Here is an 8,721-nt window from a genome sequence, read left to right as displayed (position 1 = left end):
AAATTGTGAGATTATATTCCTATAGAAAATTTTGCTAATATTTATTTCTATATATAAATTTGGTCAAAATTTTATTTCTATAGAAAATTTTGACAAAATTTTATTTTTATAGAAAATTTCGTCAAAATTTTATTTTTATAGAAACTGTAGTCCAAATTTTATTTCTATTGAAAATGTTGTCAAAATTTTATTTTTATAGAAAATTTCATCATATTTTTTTTTTTGTTTATAGAAACTTTATTCAAAATTTTATTTTTATAGAAAATTTCGTCAAAATTTTATTGCTATAGAAATAGATATTTCTATAGATATGCTATAGATATGGACTAGAGGTGTGCACGTGAGTAATAGTTTACTCACGCTCACGCACACTCACGACTGAAATATCATACTCACGCGCGATATTTTTTGGTAGGACTCACGCACACTCACGAAAAGAAAATTTGTACTCACGCACACTCACGCACGAAAACGTCGTGACTCACGAAAAATACCGTGACTCACGAAAAATATCGTGACTCACGGATAATTTTATAATTAATTTACCTTACCGAAGTGTCTGAAAACATGAGCATTATTAAAATCGAGAGTGTTATTAAACTCTTAACATCCCAGGTGTCACTAAAATTGTAATTGAATTTAACTCTTAAGCGTTTTATGTTGGTGAGCAGGAATATTTTCGTGAGTGTAATTCGTTACTCACACACACTCACGAAAATATTATTCTCGTGACTCACGCTCACGCACGACATTTTGGTTTGTTAATCACGCTCACGCACACTATCATGCTATCATGAGCGTGACTCATGACTCACGCACGAATCACGAAAATTTTCGTGAGTCACGTGCACACCTCTAATATGGACCCAGAAGCCAGAGTTTTACCCTGATTTGCTTGAAATTTTGCTAAAACATAACACTTGGCCGTATAATCAATTGTGCAAAATTTGAAATCGGTGCAGATTTAGATATATGTTAGCTCCCATATATATCTTTCGCCCGATATGGACTTATATGGGTCCATAAGCCAGAGTTTTAGCCCAAATTGGTTGAAATTTTGCACTAGGAGTACAACTAGTAGTGTAGTCAAGTGTGCCAAATTTGGTTGAAATCGGTTCAGATTGAGATATAGCTCTCATATATATCTTTTGCCTGATATGGACTTGAATGGCCCCTGAAGCCAGAGTTTTAGCCCAAATTGGGCTACTAATTGTACACTAGGAGTACAATTAGTAGTGTAGTCAAGTGTGCTAAATTTTATTGAAATCGGTTCAGATTTTGATATAGCTCCCATATATAGCTTTCCCCCGATTTACACCCATATGACCACAGAGGTCAATTTTTTACTCCGATTTCGTTGAAATTTTGCACAGGAAGTAGAATTAGCATTGTAGCTATGCGTGCCAAATTTGGTTGGAATCGGTTCAGATTTAGATATAGCTCCCATATATATGTTTTTCTGATTTCGACAAAAATGGTCAAAACACCAACATTTTCCTTGTAAAATCGCCTCTGCTTAGTCGAAAAGTTGTAAAACTGACTGTAATTTTCCTTAACTTCAAATACATATATATATATATATATCGAGCGATAAATCCTAAATAACCTTTTTTGAAGTTTCCTTAAAATTGCTTCACATTTAAATCTTTGCCATAATTTTTTTAATAGCATGTCGTTTCACCCTAGTACATTAGCCGACTTCAATTTTGAGTCTATAGATTTTGTAGAAGTCTATCAAATTCTGTCCAGATCGAGTGATATTTAAATGTATGTATTTGGGACAAACCTTTATATATAGCCCCAACACATTTGACGGATGTGATATGGTATCGAACATTTAGATCTACAAAGTGGTGCAGGGTATAATATAGTTGGCCCCGCCCGACTTTAGACTTTCCTTACTTGTTTTTACTAACATAGTGTACCATCGCAGGGCGTTAGCCGACTTAAATTTTAAGTCTATCGATTATAAATTTTGTTCAGATGGAGTAAGATTTAACTGTATATATTTGGGACAAAAACCCTTTTATATAGCACCCAACACATTTGACGGATTCGATATAGTATCGAAAATGTGGATTTACAAAGTGGTGCAGGGTATAATATAGTCGGTCCCGCCCGACTTTAGACTTTTCTTACTTGTTTTAGGATGATAAAGAACAGTGGTAAATATGGTGTATATTGGTCCAAGATTTCATATAACGTCCATATAAATTCACATCTTGTGATGATTTGTTAATCATCGTAATTTCTAACAAATTAGCTTGGAATTTGAAAGCTGAAGATATTTTAGAACCACAAATTGCTGTGCGAAATTTGATTTATATTATTTTAAGTTCTGATGTAGACCACATTTCCCGCCTTGATTTGACTACTTACTCCGGATGGATGAAATTTACTTCGGGATTTTATGGGATTTTATATAATTATGGACCGATGAAAACTATATATAAAGACAATCAGGAGCTCCAATATTGAACGACAAAAATTCTATGAAATTTTCTATAACGACAAAATTTTTATTAATTTTTGTTTAATTTCTATATTTCTATGAAATTTTCTCCAACGACCCAATTTTTAAGAAATTTTACACTAACGACGTACGAGTAATTTCTACAGGATTTTCTCTAAAGATAAAATATCTATGCAATTTTCTTTACCGATAGGTTTCCTATGACATTATCTCTTATGTCAAAATTTTAATAAAATTTTCTCCAACGAAAAAATTTTTATGACATTTTCTCTAACGAAAAAATTATTATGAAATTTCTCTAACCCAGGTTAGGTTAGGTTAGTTAGCAGCCCGATGTATCGGGCTTACTTAGACTATTCAGTCCATTGTGAAACCACATCGGTGTACTTCTCTCTTATCACTGAGTGCTACCCGATTCTATGGTAAGCTCAACGACAAGGGACCTCCTTTTTATAGCCGAGTCCGAACGGCGTTCCACATTGCAGTAAAACCACTTAGAGAAGCTTTGAAACCTTCAGAAATGTCACCATCATAACTGAGTTGGGATAATCCACCACTGAAAAACTATTTGGTGTTCGGTTTCTCTAACGACAAAATTTCTATAAAATTTTCTTTAACGACAAATTGTCTATGAAGTTTTCTCTAACGACAAAGTTTCTATGAAATTTTCTCTAATGACAAAATTTCTATGAAGTTTTTTTTAAGGACAAAATTTCTATGGAATTTTCTTTAACGACAAAATTTCTATGAAATCTTCCTTAACGGAAAAAAAATTTTCTCTAGAGAACCAAATTCCTTGAACTTTTCTCAAAAGGATAGCTTTCAATACAATTTCCTGTAAAGAAAAGAATTCTATGAAATTTTCTATAGTTCTATGAAGATATAGAAAAAATTTCTAAGAAATTTTCATTCAAAAATGTATCTTTACCCAAAAAATATCTATGAATTTTTCTCTAACGACAAAATTGCTATGAAATTCTCTTTAACGACAAAATTTCTACGAAATTTTCTTTTTCTCCAACCATAAAATTTTTATGAAATTTTCTCTAAAGTAAAAAATTCCAATAGATTTTTTTCTAACGACAAAATTTCTATAAAATTTTCTCTACGGACGACAACATTTCTATGAAATTTTCTATAATTTTCTCTAACGACAAAATTCCTGTAGAATTTTCACTAACGACAAAATTTCTATGAAATTTTCTCTAACGCCAAATTTTCTATGGAACTTTTTCTAACGACAAAATTCCTATAGAATGTTCTATGGAAAAAATTTTTGACAAAACTTTCTATAAGAATAAAATTTTGCCGTAATTTTTATAGAAATAACAAGTATATACGGCCGTAAGTTCGGCCAGGCCGAATCTTATGTACCCTCCACCATGGATTGCGTAGGACCTTCTACTAAAGGCTGTCATCCACAATCGAATTACTTGGGTTGCGATAACACTTGCCGATGGCAAGGTATCGTAAAACTTTTTAACACTGTCTTCTAAATTGTAAGTTAGTCCATAAGGGGTATATATTAAACAAAAAAAAGGCCGTTTAAATACGTATATAATTCAGTTTGACAAAATTTTCTATGGAAGTAAAATGTTGACAAAATTTTCTATAACAATAAAATTTTGACAAAATTTTCTATAAAAATAAAACGTTGACAAAATTTTCTATAGAAATAAAATGATGACAAAATGTTCTATAGAAATAAAATGTTGACAAAATTGTCTATAGAAATAAAATGTTGACAAAATTTTCTACAGAAATAAATTTTTTACAAAATTTTCTATAGAAATAAAATTTTGACAAAATTTTCTATGGAAGTAAAATGTTGACAAACATTGCTATAGAAATAAACTTTTTACAAAACTTTCTATAGAAATGAAATTTTGACAAAACTGTCTATAGTAATAAAATTTGACAATTTTTACATGGCTGTTAGAGGCCATATACTAACGAAATGTACCAAATTTCAACCGCATCGGATGACTTTTGCTCTTCCAAGAGGCTCCGGAGGTCAAATCTGGGGATCGGTTTATATGGGAGCTATATATAATTATGGACCGATATGGACCAATTTTTGCATGCTTGTTAGATACCGTATACTAACATCAGGTACCCAATTTCAAACGGATCGGATGAATTTTACCCCTCCAAGAGGCTCCGGAGGTCAAATCTGGGGATCGGTTTATATGGGAGCTATATATAATTATGGACCGATATGGACCAGTTTTTGCATGGTTGTTAGAGACCATATACTAACACCACGTACCAAATTTCAATCGGGTAGGATGAAGTTTGCTCCTCCAAGAGGGTCCGGAGGTCAAATCTGGGGATCGGTTTATATGGGAGCTATATATATTTATGGACCGATATGGACCAATTTTTGCATGGTTGTTAGAGTCCGTATACTTAGACCACGTACCAAATTTCAACCGGATTGGATTAATTTTGCTGCTCCGGAAGGCTCCGCAAGCCAAATTTGGGGATCGGTTTATATGGGGGTTATACGTAAACGTGGGCCGATATGGCCCATTTTCAATACCATCCGACCTACATCAATAACAACTACTTGTGCCACGTTTCAAGTCGATAGCTAGTTTCGTTCGGAAGTTAGCGTGATTTCCACAGACGGACGGACAGCCGGACAGACGGACGGACGGACGGACATGCTTAGATCGACTCAGAATTTCACCACGACCCAGAATATATATACTTTATGGGGTCTTAGAGCAATATTTCGATGTGTTACAAACGGAATGACAAAGTTAATATACCCCCATCCTATGGTGGAGGGTATAAAAATTTGACACAATTTTCTATAGAAAAAAAATTTATATTTTTTTTATAGAAATAAAATGTTGGCAAAAATTTTCTGTATAAATAAAATTTTCAAAACATGTCCTATAGAAACAAAATTTTTACACAATTTTCTATAGAAATAAAATTTTGACAAATTTTTCTATAGAAATAAAATTTTTGACAAAATTTACTATAGAAATAAAATTTTGACAAAATTTTCTATAGAAATAAAATGTTGAGAAAATTTTTTATAGAAATAAAATTTTGAGACAATTTTTATAGAAATGGATATGACCCGCCAGTATGATTCAATCGATCTCAAAATGATCTAAACTTTTGTCAAAATTTTATTATTATAGAAAATTTTGTCAAATTTTGTTTTATCGAAGAGTTCGTCAAAATATCATTTCTATAGAAAATTTTGTCAAATTTTGCTTTCAATAGAAAATTTTGTCAAATTTTGATTTCAATAGAAAATTTTGTAAAAATTTTATTTCTATAGAAAATTTAGTCAAAATTTTATTTCCATTGGGATTTTGTTCAAAATTTTAGTTGTATAGAAAACTTACTCTAACTCCAAATTTTCTAGGGCACTTTTTCTAACTACAAAATTCCTATAGAATTTTCTCTACTAACGACACCATTTCTATGAAATTTTCTCTAACGACAAACTTTGTATAAAATTATCTTTAACAACAAATTTTCTATAAAATTTTCCCCAAATTTCCATGAAATTTTCTCTAATGACAAAATTTCTACGAAATTTTTCACCGTGGTGTAATTATTAGGATGCATAACATACCTTTCATTCAAAGAGTCATTGATTCAATCCCAGTTTCAAACGAACTCCATAAAGTGTTTTTATATATCCTTTTCACTAAGGACGAATTTTCTCTAAAGATGCAAATTCTGTGTAATTTTATTTAAAGATATTTTTGTATACCCTCCACCATAGGATGGGGGTATATTAACTTTGTCATTCCGTTTGTAACACATTGAAATATTGCTCTAAGACCCCATAAAGTATATATATTCTGGGTCGTGGTGAAATTCTGAGTCGATCTGAGCATGTCCGTCCGTCCGTCCGTCTGTTGAAATCACGCTAACTTCTGAACGAAACAAGCTATCGACTTGAAACTTGACACAAGTAGTTGCTATTAATGTAGGTCGGATAGTATTGCAAATGGGCCATATCGGACCACTTTTACGTATAGCCCCCATATAACCCGACGCTCAGATTTGGCTTGTAGAGCCTCTTGGAGCAGCAAAATTCATCCGATCCGGTTAAAATTTGGTAAATGGTGTTAGTATATGGTCTCTAACAATCATGCAAAAATTGGTCCATATCGGTTCATAATTATATATGGCCCCCATATAAACCGATCCCCAGGTTTGACCTCCGGAGCCCCTTGGAAGAGCAACATTCACCCGATCCGGTTGAAATTTGGTACGTGGTGTTAGTATATGGTCTCTAACACCCATGCAAAACTTGGTCGAAATCGGTCAATAATTATATCTAACCCCCATATAAACCGATCCCCAGATTTGACTTCCGGAGCCTCACGGATGAGCACAATTCATCCGATTCGGTACGTGGTGTTAGTATATGGTCTCTAACAACCATGCAGGAATTGGTCCATATCGGTCCATAATTATATGTAGCCCCCATATAAATCGATCCCCATCGATCGATTGGTCGAAATCGGTCAATAATTATATATAGACCCCATATAAACCGATCCTCAGATTTGAATTCCGGATCCTCATGGATGAGCACAATTCATCCGATTCGGTTGAAATTTGGTACGTGGTGTTAGTAAAGGGTGATACGGTCAAAATTTGGTCAATATAAACTTGACGTATTTCTTTCAATTTTGCATTTAAAAAACCTGAACACCCCTCATTTTGAAGGTGTGTGTGTGTAGAATGTTGCTCCTATTTTGATTTTGGAATTCACTCTTCAGTTGTCAAAATGCCGTCCAAGCAAGAAGAGCAGCGTATCAAAATTTTGATCGGGCATCGCGAAAATCCGAGCTACTCGCACGCAAAGCTGGCAAAATCTCTAAAAGTTGCCAAATCAACCGTTACAAATGTAATTAAAGTGTTTGTGGAACGTTTGTCGACAGCCAGGAAGTCTGGATCGGGGGGAAATCGAAAACCGGAAGCCGCTGAGACGACAAAGAGAGTTGCCGGTAGTTTCAAGCGAAACCCTAACCTCTCTCTCCGAGATGCTGCAAATAAGCTGGGTGTATCGTCTACAACCGTGCAGCGAGCCAAAAAACGAGCCGGACTATCGACTTACAAGAAGGTAGTGACTCCAAATCGCGATGATAAACAAAATACGACGGCCAAAGCGCGGTCCCGGAGGCTGTATACGACGATGCTGACAAGTTTGACTGCGTGGTAATGGACGACGAAACCTACGTCAAAGCCGACTACAAGCAGCTTCCGGGACAGGAGTTTTATACGGCAAAAGGAAGGGGAAAGGTAGCAGATATTTTCAAGCACATAAAACTGCCAAAGTTCGCAAAGAAATATCTGGTTTGGCAAGCCATCTGTACCTGTGGCTTGAAAAGCAGCATTTTCATAGCTTCCGGGACTGTCAACCAAGAAATTTAAGTGCCTTTCCTGAAGAAACACGGTTGTTCCGTACTGTTTTGGCCGGATTTGGCATCTTGCCATTACGGTAAAAAGGCCATGGATTGGTACGCCGCCAACAACGTGCAGGTGATTCCCAAGGACAAGAACCCTCCCAACACGCCAGAGCTCCGCCCAATTGAGAAATACTGGGCTATTGTCAAGCGGAACCTAAAGAAGACCAAAACAAGTATATACAGCAGTAAGTTCGGCCGGGCCGAATCTTAAATACCCACCACCATGAACCAAATATTAGGGTTTCCTTTGAAATTTCAGGAGGGCTTGAGGACTTCAGGACACTTCCCGAACATAAATTTAAAGATTTCACCTATGAGGACTATATCAATTCTGGATTTATAAGAACCATTTTTGTTTGAGTTTTAGAGGAATCATTAACATCTCTTGTAAGTGTGCAAGAAATTTATAAAATAACGTCTTGATTTGAAATCTTAAATCTGTAGAAGTAAAATCTGGAAATTTTACATTGAGTTTCAAGCAATTTTCATGATCAGTGCGCCTTCTACACCCTCAAGAACTGAAGTCGGTCTATATGGAGGCATTGCCAAATGGACCGATAAAAACTTAATCCGATACACGTTTTTGTGAGCCTAAAATACCAGAATATTTACAATTTCAGGCAAATCAGATAAAAACTACGGTTTCTAGAAACCCAAGGAGTTAAATCGGGAGATCGTTCATATGGGGGCTATACTAAAATATGGACCGATACTCACCGTTTTCGGCACACCTCTTTATGACCCGAAAATACCTCTAGATTTCCAATTTCAGGCAAATAGGATAAAAACTTCGGA

The sequence above is a fragment of the Haematobia irritans genome, chromosome 4 (assembly GCF_050003625.1).
Source record: "Haematobia irritans isolate KBUSLIRL chromosome 4, ASM5000362v1, whole genome shotgun sequence".
Lineage (NCBI taxonomy): Eukaryota > Metazoa > Arthropoda > Insecta > Diptera > Muscidae > Haematobia > Haematobia irritans.
Note: the sequence above shows the minus strand (reverse complement) of the source record.